This window comes from Zingiber officinale, chromosome 7B, assembly GCF_018446385.1.
Source record: "Zingiber officinale cultivar Zhangliang chromosome 7B, Zo_v1.1, whole genome shotgun sequence".
In the NCBI taxonomy this organism is placed as follows: Eukaryota; Viridiplantae; Streptophyta; class Magnoliopsida; order Zingiberales; family Zingiberaceae; genus Zingiber; species Zingiber officinale.
Genome location: NC_055999.1, coordinates 92787386 through 92801975, shown reverse-complemented (window position 1 = coordinate 92801975; position 14590 = coordinate 92787386).

The following is a 14590-nucleotide window of genomic DNA, read 5'->3' as shown; positions in this document are numbered from 1 at the left end:
TTCAAATTTTTTTGGAAAACCTTAAAGTTTCTAAAGTTAGTAGATTTTAAAAGCATTTTCAACTTTATCAGTGAAAATACTAATTGTTAGATCGGATGAGTGCGATTGAAGGGGGGGTGAATATCGTGCTTTTCAAAACTTTTCTTTTTCTTTAGAAAACAGAATCGTGCAGCGAAAAGTAAAATGAAAGACAAGTTCGTTTACTTCGTTCGGAGTCTAGGTCGACTCCTACTCGAAGGCCCGCGATCCTTGATCGCACCGATGGACAATCCACTATAACCCTTCTTTCCGAAATCCTCGGAAAGAAGCAGATCGTACAGATACAAAGATATAAGATAGTAATAATCCTACTATCTTATATGAATTTAAGTGCAATACAAATAAAGTTTTACCGGCAATAGTAAATGAAGATTGAAGCGCAGTCGATACTTCCGGACGGAGTAGCTTGAAGAGTCGTAGAAGATTTGTGGCATGGTCCGCTTGCAGAGATGAGCTTTGTGATGATCAGAAAATAGTATTGTACAGCTTCAGATCTCGAGCCCCTTTTTATAAGTATTTTTGCGATTCGATCGACCGATCCCTCTGTTCGGTCGATTGAACCAGCTCACTTCCTTCCTGGCTTGAGTCTGACGCTGGCTCAATCTTTTGCATTAACTGGTCATTAAGGGTTTGGTCGATCGATCCCTCTTTTCGGTCGACCGAACAGGCTCCTTCCCTGTTTGTCAAGATTTGCCAAGATCCTCATTAAATGGTGGTTTAATGTTGATTGGTTCGGTTGACCGATCCATGGGTTCGGTCGACCGATCAGCTCTATTTCCTTCTGCTTCTGATCGGTGTTGTTTGTGCTGAGTCATCAGGGTTCAGTTGACCGATCTTACTATTCAGTCGACCGATCAAGCTATGATCGGACTCTGGTCTGTTCTGGTCTGATCTAAACACTCCTTTAATTTCTCCTTGTTCGATCGACCGATCCAGCCGGACCTACAAAACAGTATTAGACAAAACATCCTGCAAAACAAATGTTAGCACAATAATATTATAATGCATAAGTAATATAAAAGACAGTAGAACTATCTTGATCTCAACTTGGAAACCTTCCCGGTTTCTTCAGTTGGATCAGCGACCTAAGGTTGCTCCCTTCGGGAACCCGACCTCACTGTCGCTCCTCCAGTTGTTTACCTCAACCTACATGCCAAACTTAGATCCTTCATATCTAGTTTGGACTTTTCACTTAGCTTTGATCGGCTCACCAGGACTTTTCTCTTGATCTTCGGTCCTCCAGACCTCTCGATCACACCGCCAAGTGTCGGGTCCCCTCAACCCACTTGGACTTTCACCTGGGTTCCACGAGCTGCTAAGATTTCTCCTGCCTAGCCTCCAACTAGGTCTTTCCCGGTTGAGTAAACAGCCTTCACACTCAGTCAACTTGTTAGATCACAACAAGACTTAACTTGAACCTTTGACAATATCAAAACTTAGGTTTGATTATGGTGCAACTTGCACCAACAATCTCCCCTTTTTTGATGTTTGTTAACCAAGGTTCAAAGTTAAGTTAAAATATGCATAATTTAAATAAACAAGCATTTAAAAGCATTTTAATCTTTTAACTCTCCCCCTGAGTTAAACAACTCCCCTTGAATTTACTATCTCTCCCCCTTTGACGCACATCAAAAATAGAGGAAGGCCTCAAAATAAATAATGCTCAAAAAAAACCTTTGAGTGCAAAAAAACTAAAGTTAATAACTTAGTTTAATTTTGAACCTGTGGAAAAAAATTTCACCAGGCTAAAAGTATAGTAATTGGTGGAAAAGTTTAAGATTGTAGTAACATAGCAAAGATAAAAATCTAGTAAGGGTAAAGTATTCTTTTGTTTCTATGTAAAAGTATTATTATCATTAACATCTCTGAAAAGAATTTTATTTATTATTTTTGAAATAAAGACAAAATAAAGAGTAAAATTTTGAAAACATAAAGAATCTTTGAAAAGTTAAGGAAGTTAAAATGATAGAAAAAATGTTCAACAAGTTAAAAAACAGTAATATTTGTAAATGTTCCTTTTTTTTTAAGAAAAAGTTAGGAAGAGTAGAGGAATATATAATTTTGAAAAGGCTTAGAAGTGGAAAATTGTGAAAATTTCCACTAAGTTGAAACTTATAGAAATATTTCAAAAAAAAATTGTCAAAAATGATTTTTAAAATGAACTTAAAAAGAGAAATTTTTTGAAAATTTGTAAAATAGACTTTTAAAGATATAGCTCAAAGCTCCCCCTAAAATTGACAACAACCTAAAAGTCCAAGCATGGTTAGAAAAACTAAGGAAAAAAAAATATCCTTATGATGAAATGTTCAACCTTTGTTCAAGGCTAACTACCACAAGATAGTAGCTATTGACTCAGGTTGGTCAATATGAGTATATAGGACTAACTAGGTTGTTACTAGCTAGTTAACTCAAATTGATCCATGTATTTTGTTTAAAGCCCAGATTTATAACGATGCACTGACATAAGCATCTGAAATCTTAGGTTAGGTCCTAAACATCTCACTCATTCTAAGTTATCAAGCAAGGGATCCTGCTACGCTTGTGAGATGTTGGCTCCTAAAACTATAGGATCATGCAATTTTACGGTAAAGATCTAGGCTACTCCAGAAAGATAAAAAAGTTTGAAATAGGTTTTGAAAACAAAATTTGAAATGGGAATTTTTACAAAAATAATTTGAAAAATTACGAAGTAATATTTTGAAAGCATGTTAAGAAACCTATTCTATAAATTTTACCAAAAACTACTAAAGAAGTTCATAACTGAAAAATACTTAAGATCATACTCAGTCATAACCCAAGGTAGTTAATAGAGACAACAAGTCAGAAATAATAAACCCTAAAATCACTCCTCCTCATCCTCACCATCTCGAAAATAATCAAACATCCTCCGCTGCTCCTTTTCTAAAGCATCAGTACGATCCATCATTTCTTGACGAAAGTCTGCAATTTGACCTTGAAGGGAGTTGTACTGATCATCTATCTTCGTCTCTAAGGAGGTAAATCAACTAAAAATATCATCACGAAGATGGGTAAAGAAGTCACTAGTCGGAGGAGGAGGTGCATATGAACTGCTCTAAGCAAAGTCAAAGTAAGGCGTCATGGCAAATCCTGGATCAATAAACACAGGAGGAGGCGCAGTAACTGGGATCAGATCTTCTTCAGCAATAGGGTCGTCAACAGCCGGTGGAACATAATGTGGATGAGTCCGTTTATACACAAGGCCCTCAGCACTAGTCCTAATCCCAGCCAAAGGCAACTGCCTAATACCGACAAGATCGAAATTAGATAACTCAATTAGTTCACCACAGTGAACTCCGACCCCTAAAGAAGCAATGTATGCAGTGAGGACATGACACTGGATCATGTGAACTTTATTCGAGGTGTTGTACCCCGAATAGTAGATAATAGAACGGTAAACCCAGTATCCTAAGTCAAAGTCAAGAGGGTGTCGTAATGCATACATTAAAAAGAGATGAACATGATGCATAACCCCCTGATCCCTAGACGATAAAGGATGAATACACGAAACAACCATTTTATAAAGGGTGTTATCAGTTGGACTTAATGGTACAGTAAACATCTTCTTAGGATGAGCTCCCTCAAAAAAATCGGCATACATAAGATCAAGAGTAAGATGAGCAAAAGGAGCAGGTAATAGGTTTGTAAGAGAAGCACTGAAAAATATACGGTTCATCAAAGGTCGAATCCATAAAAATCGAAGAAACATATCTAGATCAAACAACATCTCTCTGGTGGCTACTCTAGTCCTATAGTGATGGTGGTCAAGTTCACACAGGTTGTGATAAAATTCAGAACAGAGAATGGGATTATAAGCATGTCGACAAAAGACAATGCTATCTAGCTGAAAGTATTGGTTGATCTCTATGGCTTCCGGATAGTAAGTTTGATAGAATTGAAGATCAAGACAACGAGTACCTATCACCTTAAATTTTTTATTTGGAAAAGATTGACGCAATTTCTCAGATGAAAACCTAGGGTCCTGACTGGGATTAAGAGAACTAGCCTCTTGTTGCGCAATTGCTCTACTTTTTCCACTATCATAAAATAAAAAATAAAAAAAATGAGCAATATGTAAATAAAGAAGAAAAGTATAAGAGGAGAATACCGAGGCATTGTCGCACACCAAAGGATGCTAGGACCAGCAAAATGGCTTCGAAGGTAAGGAGGAAAAGAGGATAGAAGGAGTTGGTGTGAGGCTTGTGTTCTGCTCGAACACGTATATATAGAGGCTGATCAGTCGACCGATCCAAGGTTTGGTCGACCGATCCCTTTAACACGGTGACCAGGTTTTCGATGTTCGGTCGACCGGACACTTATTCGGTCGACCGATGAATTTACGCTAGCAGAGAAACAAGTTAGGTGAACGGTCAAAAATGTATTACGATTTACTATATCTTCGACCGATAAAAGTATTCGGTCGACCGATAAATTAAAAATTGTATTTTTGTTAGGTCGACCGAACCTGGTTTTCGATCGACGGAACAACCGATTTTTATTTTAAAAAAATATAATTTTAATTAAGTTTTTTAAAATAATTTAATTAAGTTTTTTTAAAATAATTTAATTAAGTTTTTTAAATAATTTTAATTAAGTTTTTAATATAATTTTAATTAAAAATTTTAAAATAATTTTAATTAAGTTTTTAAAATTAAGTTTAATTAAGTTTTTTAAAATAGTTTTAATTAAGTTTCGATATTAATTAGGTTTAAGGTTAATTTGAAATATTGAAAAAACTTATTGAACCCATGTTAGATTCAAACTTAACTTTGGGTTAATCAAGCAAGCTTCCTAAGGATAAGTTTTCAGTTCAGTGGCAAGGCATATGGTCTTCTTGTGTATCAACTGTGGACCACTTGCTGAAGACTTTCCAAATTGTTCTCGCTCAAAAAACTTAATACTAAATTTTGGTCTAACTAGCCCATGTTTGACTGGGGTAGCTTCAGTCATATCCACTAAGTCTAGTGCACCAGGTAGAATACACAAGATTCAGCCTAGACATGTCTTCGACAAAGCTTCCTTGACGTACTATCATCCCAATCTATTCCGATGTTATGTTGTAGGGTTTGGTAAACCTTTTTTATCTAACCATTCTAAGCAGAAAGTAAACATAATCCTAAGTGTATGAGTTTGATTAATCATGTTGGTTGAATTGTCTTTCTAGTTGCTCCCCCTGAGTCATAGCTTAGATAAGGTCTATCTAAGTAATGAATTTGACTCTTGGGGATTAAGTATAGGTTTGGTTTAATTGATTTGGTTAAATGTTTTGTTTGGACTCATGCTTGGACTTGACTTCTAACATTTTGACTAATTAATGACAAGTATGATTTGTTTGTTTGTTTAGGATTGTAACCAAGTCCAAATTTGTTGTACACTGCTTGTTGTGATCCAAGTACCATGTTTAGACACTTGGACCCCAGTTCGAACTTTTCCAACGTTTTCTTGAGTCGCTTGACTTGACCTTTCAAGTCAAAATTTTCTTCCTCAAGTTTTTCAACTTGAGTTGAAGTTCTGACTTGAACTTGGTTAGTCGAGTCACTCAAGCTAACTTGCTGCTTAAGGTGGTCAATTTCCTTAAGTAACAAGTTATTTTGTTTTTCATATTTTGACAATTTTTTCAACAAGCATTTAACTACTTTAAGCAAATTAGACTTAGAATAAATCGTTACTATATTTGGATCTTCCGATCCGTGGCTTCTTTCAGACTCGATGTCGATCTCGGACTCATACTCTTCATCAGATTCGAAGTCAGAATCTTCGTTTCTTGCCATAAATACAAGATGGCTCGAATGCTTTGTCTGCTCCGTGTCAGATTCATCGGAAGAGGTCTCGTCCCATGTTGCTTGGAGAGCTTTCTTTCGTCTTATCGATTTAGGCCTTTCTTCCTTCCGATTTGGGCATTCGGTTTTGAAATGCCCCTTTTTGTTGCATCCGTAACAAATCACTTCTGATTTTTTTTTGGTCTGGTTGAGTGGTGTCTTCTTGGCACTTTTTCTGAATTTCTTGGTTAGTAATCTCTGGACCATGTTGACTAACTCTTCTTCATTTGTTGAGTCAACATCTAACTCGCTTTTAGGCTCGATCTTCATTTTTGTTTTAGTTTCCTTGCTTGGACCTGCATACAAAGTTACTCCTTTCTTGACATGGCTTACGTTAGATTGTTCGTGCAATTCCAATTCACAGAATAATTTATCTAACTTGAGAATTGAAAGATCCTTATAAACTTTGTACGCATCTACAATTGATGCCCATAAAGCATTCCTCGGAAAAGTGTTTAACACGTACCTTATTGTGTCGCAATTTTCAAGATTATGTCCAATCAGATGAAGACCGTTGAGGATATCCTTCAGTCGAGCATGGAGTTGCGAAGCCGTCTCTCCGGGGAACATTTTAATATTGAATAAGTTATTTAAAAGTAAATCTCTTTTATTTACCTTAGATTCGTCAGTCCCTTTATGTAGTTTGACCAGGGAGTCCCACAGTTCTTTAGCATTGTCATAGGGACCGACTCAGTTCAACTCCTCCATTGTGAGCCCGGACTGAATGGTGTTGATCGCCTTGTAGTTTAGTTGTGCCTTCTTGATCATTGGAGGAGTCCAATCTTCTAGTTCGAACGGTGTTCCGTCTTTCGTCGGGGGAGTGTAGCCTTTCAAGATCATGAACCAAAGTCAATATCAGACTTCAAGTAACACTCCATTCTATTCTTCCAATAACTGAAATTTTCTCCTTTGAATAGTGGAGGTCGGATAGTGTTGTATCCCTCTTGATAAGAGTTTAACATCCTTAAAAGAATAACAAACATATTTCCAAGACTCTCATCTTGGGATTAGTAGTGCTTGAAAAATGCAAACAATAAAAAATTATAAAATAATTAATAAAAAGAAGAAGTTTTAAAAAGGTGCTTTGAAAAATGATTAAGTAATTTTATAGCTTACGATGCTCTGATACCAATTGTTAGATCGGATGAGTGCGATAAGAGGGGGGGTGAATATCGCGCTTTTCAAAGCTTTTCTTTTCCTTTAGAAAATAGAATCATGCAGCGGAAAGTAAAATAAAAGACAAGTTCGTTTACATCGTTCGGAGTCTAGGTCGACTCCTACTCGAAGGCCCACGATCCTAGATCGCACCAATGGGCAATCCACTATAACCCTTCTTTCCGAAATCCTCGGAAAGAAGCAGATCGTACAGATACAAAGATATAAGATAGTAACAATCCTACTATCTTATATGAATTTAAGTGCAATACAAATAAAGTTTTGCCGACAATAGTAAATGAAGATTGAAGCGCAGTCGGTACTTCCGGACGGAGTAGCTTGAAGATGTTGGAGTGTATACTGAAAGCCTAAGCTTTTATAAACATTCGTTTTAAATAAAGAATCACATTTGGTCAAATTATCTACATTTATTTGTAGTTGTTCAATTAATTTATATTGTAGATAACATAGTATGTGGTGTCATATGCAGAAGATGATGTTATCAGTACCTTATAAATTATAAACAGTAGCTCATGACCAAAATGGAAAGGAACAAACCATTGGAAGGTCATAGTGTAATTAGGAATTAGTTTATCTTGACTATATAATTACACTAGTACACTTAGAGTGTATTGAGTAGGACCATTTGAGGTCGTTTCTTTTATATTGACTTTATAAAGGAACAAATACCTCAGTTATTATGGAAGTGTGTACTCTTAATCCTAATATAATAACAAGCACATATATTTGATATTTATTTCTTTAATTTATCAATGGGTAAGATTTAGTTCGATGAATCAATAAGCCCGATAAATTGGGAAATGATATCACTTATAGTGTGTGTTGTTAATTATAGAAGGAAACTGTGTCCTAGAGATACTAGGTTGATAATGTCCTCAAGAGAAGCTCATAAGGATTGTCATGTTAAACCCTGCAGGTGGACTTAGTCCGACATGACGATAAGGTTGAGTGGTACTACTCTTGGACTAAGATATTAATTAAATGAGTTGTCAGTAACTCACTTAATTAGTGGACATTCGATATCTTAAACACAGGGAGACTAACACACTCATAATAAGAATGAGCCCAAAAATGTAATTTGGGATTGGTGCGGTAGTTCAATAATAGTTCTCTAGTTGAATGAATTATTATTGATAAAATTAAGTTGTGTGTTCGGGGCGAACACGGGATGCTTAATTTTATCGGGAGACCAAAACCAATTCCTCCCCTCGGTCCCTATCGTAGCCTCTTATTTATAGAGTACTATACCCACCTTCTATACCCACCTAAAGGGGGCCGGCCAAGCTAGCTTGGAATCAAGCTAGGGTCGGCCTAAGCATGGTTTAGGGTGGTCGGCCCTAGCTTGAACCCAAGCTAGAGGGGGCTTGCCATAATGAAATTAAAAAGAATTTTAATTTTAATTTTTATTATGTGGAAGATATAATTTATTAAAGAAAATTAAAATTAAAATATCTCTTTTAAAAAGGATCTACAAAAGATTAAAGAAAGAGATTAGATCTATTTCCTTATTTGTAGATTGGAGAGATATTTTATTTTATCTTTGAAAATTATTCACATGTTGAAAAATTAAAATTATAGAAATTTCTTTTTATCAACCATGAAGGGATTTTTGAAGAAAAATTTTATTTTTAAAATTTTTGGAAACAAATTAGGAAGTTTTAATTTGTTGATTGAAACTTGTCTAATTTGCCTCTCTATGATGTGGCCGGCCATTAAGAGTTTAATTGGGAAATTTTATTTTATTTTTCTCAATTAAATCATGTCAAGGAAATTAAGGAAATTTTATTGTAATTAAATTTCCTAATTTACCAAGGCTAAGGAATATAAAAGAAGGGGTGGGGGTGCCTTCATTGTGTACAACCTCTATTATTTTTCCTCCCTCTCTTATTCCTTGGTGTGGCCGGCCAACATCCTCTCCCTCTCTTCCTCTTTGTGGTGGCTGAAATATCCCTCTTGCTTGGAGCTCTTGTGGTGGCCGGATACTACTTGGAGAAGAAGAAGAAGAAGGAGAGAAAGCTTGCATCCCTTGGTGCTTGGTTGGTGTTTTTCTTCTTCCTTGGTGAAGCTTTCTTGTTTTGGACGAACCTAGCTAGGAGGAGAAGAAGGTGTTTGGTGGTTTCTCATCTTGGAAGATCGTTGCCCACACAACGTCCGAGGTTAGAAGAGGAATACGATAGAAGATCAAGAGGTCTTTCTAAAAGGTATAACTAGTAATTTTTCTTTCCGCATCATACTAGTTATTTTTGGAAATAATACCAAATACAAGAGGCTTACGATTCTAGGATTTCGAATATGTTTTTCGATGTTGTGTTCTTTTGTTTTTTCTTTTCCTTGTGATTTGATTGTTCCTTTCGGTTAACCTAAAGTTATTTTAGGAAATTAAATATTAGCTTTCCATAAAAGGTTTTGTCTAGTCGGTGGTGGTTGCTCCCATATCCAAGAAGGCCATGTGCCTCGCCACGTCAGTACTGGGAACCAATTATGGAAATTAATATTTAATGGAATTAATAACTTAAGGTGACTTAGGTCGAACGTGTTAAGTTCCGCAGGAGATCCAAGTCAAAACCTAAAAGAACAAATAGATTAAGTTTTGGATCAAACGTGTTAAGTTCCGCAGGCGATCCAAAATTTAATTTAAAAGAACACATGGCAACTAGGAAAAGGTTCAGACCTTTGTACAAAATTTTTTATACAGTGGAATCTCTAGGTTTTCCGAGTAGCAACCAACAGAATAGTCATAGAAGACTTGTAGCACGGTCCGCTTGTAGAGATGAGCTTTGTGATGATCAGAAAACAGTATTGTACAGCCTCATATCTTGAGTCCCTTTTTATAAATATTTTTGTGGTTCGGTCGACTGAACCAGCTCACTTCCTTCCTGGCTTAAGTCTGACGCTGGCTCAATCTTTTGCATTAACTGGTCATTAAGGGTTCGGTGGACCGATCCCTCTTTTCGGTCGACTGAACAGGCTCCTTGTTCATCGAGATTTGCCAAGATCCTCATTTAATGGTGCTTTAATGTTGATTGGTTCGGTCGACCAAGCAACTCTATTTCCTTCTGCTTCTGATCGGTGCTGTCTGTGTTGAGTCATCAGGGTTCAGTCGATCGATCTTACTATTCAGTTGACCGATCAAGCTATGATCGGACTCTGGTCTGTTCTGGTCTGATCTGAACACTCCTTTGATTTCTCCTTGTTTCGGTCGATCGATTCACCTGTTCGGTCGACCGATCCAGCCGAACCTACAAAACAATGTTAGACAAAACATCCTGCAAAATAGATGTTAGCACAATAATATTATAATGCATAAGTAATATAAAAGACAGTAGAACTATCTTGATCTCAACCTGGAAACCTTCCCAGTTTCTTCAGTTCGATCAGCGACCTAAGGTTGTTCCCTTCGGGAACCCGACCTCACTGTCGCTCCTCCAGTTGTTTAGCTCAACCTACCTGCCAAACTTAGATCCTCCAGATCTAGTTTGGACTTTTCACTTAGCTTTGATCGGCTCGCCAGGACTTTTCTCTTGATCTTCGGTCCTCTGGACCACTCGATCACACCGCCAAGCGTCGGGTCCCCTCCACCCACTTGGACTTTCACCTGGGTTCCACGATCTGCTAACATTTCTCCTGCCTAGCCTCCAACTAGGTCTTTCCCGGTTGAGTAAACAGTCTGCACACTCAGTCAACTTGTTAGATCACAATAAGACTTAATTTAAACCTTTGCCAACATCAAAACATGGGTTTGATTCTGGTGCAACTTGCACCAACACTAATATCTAGTGTTTTAAAATTTATTTTGAAAATTGTCTTTAAATTTTTTTTTTTGCTTTACAAGATGTATTGAAACACTTAGAAAAAGTTTTTGAAAAGGTTCTTTTCAAAATTTATTTTTGCAATTCCTAAATAATTACTTTTCTTTATCATTTTAAAACGCTAAAGTGATTTCAAAACTATATTGGAACATATTTTAACATATCTTGTAAATTATTTATGGTTATACATTTTTCTTCTTTCCTCCCTCAAAGTAGTCCTGAGAAATCTTTAAAATATGCTTTACAAGATTTTTTAAAAACACTTTGAAAAAGTTTTTGAAAAGGTTCTTTTCAAAACTTATTTTTTTAACTTTGAAATTTTTAAGTTGTGTTTAAAAGGATAAGTGGTTTCAAAACTATCTTTAAACATATTTTTGTAAAATATATGTTTTAACAAGTTTTTATGGTTAACATTTTTTTCCTCCCTCAAAAGAAATCCTGAGAGTTATTGTAAAAATATTTCTTACTTTCTCTTGCAAATTTTTTTCCTATTCATGTTTTTTTTTATGAATGCGAAAGGAGGAGGGTTAAGGGGTTAAGTTGAAATAATCGAAATTTGAACAACTTAAATCATATTCATGTGTTTATTTATGCTTACATTTTTTCTCTCACTTAACCCAGGTTGTCATTGCATCAAAAAGGGGGAGATCGTTGGTGCAGTTTTGCACTAATGGTCTAACTCGGGTTTTGATGAATAACAAGTAAGTTAAGTTAGGCTTTATTGTGATCTAACCACTTGATTGAGTATGCAGGAAATCCGGCTAGGTCAACAGGCCTACCAGATAGCTGGTACGAAATCTAGCTAGGTAGACGAGCCGACCAGATAGTTGGTATAAAATCCAGCTAGGTTAATAAGCTGATCGGATAGCTGGTACGAAATCCAGCTAGGTCGACGGGCCGACCGGATTGTTAATATGAAATCTAGCTAGGTCGACGAGCCGACCAGATAGCTGGTATGAAATATAGCTAGGTCAACGGGCAGATCGAATAGTTGGTACGAAGTCCAGCTAGGTCGACGGGTTGATCGAATAGTTGGCACGAAGTCCAGCTAGGTCAACGGACCGACCGGATAGCTGGCACAAAATCTAGACAGGTCGACGGACTAACCGGATGTATGGCAAACTAGTAAGTTAAGGTAAGTCGCTGAGGAGAGTGACCAAGTGAGAACGCGTCCCGGTTGAATGGACAATAGGCGTCGGTCTAGTTTAGGTCCATTTAAGATTCCTAAGCTGAGACCTTGAATAGTTCCTGGTCCTAGAAGAACAGGAACTAATTACTACTCTGCATTATTATTAAATTTTCCTAATACTTGTTTTGTAGAGTATTTTTAGACTAACATTATTTTACAGGGTAAAAGAAGAAAAGAAGAAAATTATCTTCGGATGAATAATGTCCGAAGGCGCCTTCACTGCTGAAGGCGCCTTCGTACTGTTCATAAAAGGCACCTTCCATAGGATAAAATTTTAGTGTCGCAGTAGATAAGTCCCAGACTATTCAGGATCAAACTTGCCTCATTGGAGGTGCCTTCCATGGCTATGGAAGGAGTTGGTGCAGTCGACCTCTGGGGTTTCGATGTTTGACAATATATCTAAGTCTGGTTAGTTTGACCAAGGGTTGATCCAAACAAGACTTGATGTTTGGAAAAGAGAAGTCTAGTCAAGACTAGATGACTAGCAAATGTAAATCCTAACCAAAGGATAGGCAGGTGAGAAGTCTACTGAGTGATTAGTCCTAACTGGAGGTTAGGCAAGGTGGAAGCTCTGGTGAGTGAAGTCAGGCCCTAGTGAGTGAAGCTAGGTGGTGGAAGCCCTGGTGAGTGAAGTCAGACCCTAGTGAGTGAAGACATGCCCTAGTGAGTGAAGTTAGGTGGTGGAAGTCCTGGTGAGTGAAGCTAGGTGGTAGAAGTCCTAGTGAGTGAAACCAGACCCTAGTGAGTGAAGCTAGGTGGAGGAAGTCCTGGTGAGTGAAGCCAGGTAATGGAAGTCCTAGTGAGTGAAGTTAGGCAACCCTAGGAGGAGATAACCCTATGTTATACTTGAATTCTGTTAACACTATTTTGCCTTATCTATTGTGCTAACTCAGTGTTTCGGGGGAATTCAACTAGGTCGACGGGCTGACCAGGTAGCTTGCACGAAGACCAGACAGATCAACGGGCTGACCGGATGTCTGGCAGGTAAGTTAAGGTAAGTCACTGGAGGGGAGTGACTTGGTGAGGATGTGTTCCTCGTTCGAGGGAACAGTAGGCGTCGATCCAACTTAGATCTATTTCGGAAGTCTAAGTTGAGATCTTGACTAGATTCTGGTCTCGAGGAGACATAATCTAATTACTACTCTGTTTGAATATAATTATGCTAACACTTTGTTTTGCAGGGTAGTATAAATTATATTTTTACCTTGGACTAACATTTTCTTATAGGAAATGATTTTTTGGAAAATGGTGGTTCGGGCACCCGAAAGGGATCTGAGCGCCCAGAGTTGGTCCAGGCGCCCAGAACTGGTCCGAGCGCCCGGAAGGCAAAACTCATCCTCGTCGCAACGTAGAGCGTGCTGATTGGCTGGGCCAACGTCACGGTCCAGACGCTCGGAAGGGATCCGGGCGCCAGAGCACTCCTATAAAAGGAGCCTTCCTCCAGAGCTACGAACAACACTTCTTGCTACGACTGCTCTCGTGCGCGCTGCTTTCAAGACGCTCTTGCTACACTGTGAAGCTTCTCCGACAACTTGTGGCTCAAGTTTATTTTCAATTGTTATCGGTATTTCCTTTAAAGAATTCCTGTACTTATTTTTGTAATCATTTTACGAACTGCTAGTGAATTGTCTAACTAAAGCACTCGATGAGTGCGGGCCTTGGAGTAGGAGTCGACGAAGGCTCTGAACCAAGTAAAACTGGTTTGTATTAGCGTTGTCTTTCGTATTTCCGCTGCGTGCTAGATTCAAACTTTTCGATCGCTATTCACCCCCCCCCCCTTCTAGTGACTTCCAAGATCCAACAGAAGGCGGCTTCCATGCTTTATTTAAGGCTGCTCCCTAGGGATGGCAATTTTCCCCGCGGGTTTGGGGCCCCGCGGGGAAAACCCGAAATGGGGATGGGGATCCCCGATTTTTCGAGGATGGGGCAGGTTTGGGGCGGGTATGGAAATACTATCCCCATCCCCGAACCCACCCCGAATATTATTATTATTAATATTAATAAATAATAATATGATTTTTTTAAAAAAAATATTAATAATAGTGTTGATATTAATATTAAATTTTTTTAAAATATTATTAATAATAATATTATTGATATTGATATTAATATTAATATTATCATTAATAATTATTATTAAATAATAATAATAATAATATAAATTAAATTTAGAAATGGGGCGGGGATGGGGAATCCCCAAACCCGTGGGTTCGGGTTCAAGGAATCCCCGAACCCGAAAAAATGGGAACGGGGCGGGGATGGGAATGGCAAACCCACCCCCGCCCCGCCCCATTGTCATCCCTACTGCTCCCCAACACTTCTTCAACAACACACATACGAACTACTACGCGTCCATTTGAGGCTCCAACTACTCCGGGCTCCCGCTGTGTCCATTTGAGGCTCCAACTGCTCTGGACTCCTGCTATGACTTTGCTACGAAGATGTTGTGTCCGACGACTGTTCTGAGGACTTTCGATCGTGACCAGTAGACCAACTCCGACACACGAGCGCCTTCACATAAATTCCTAAAGTGTCGGTAA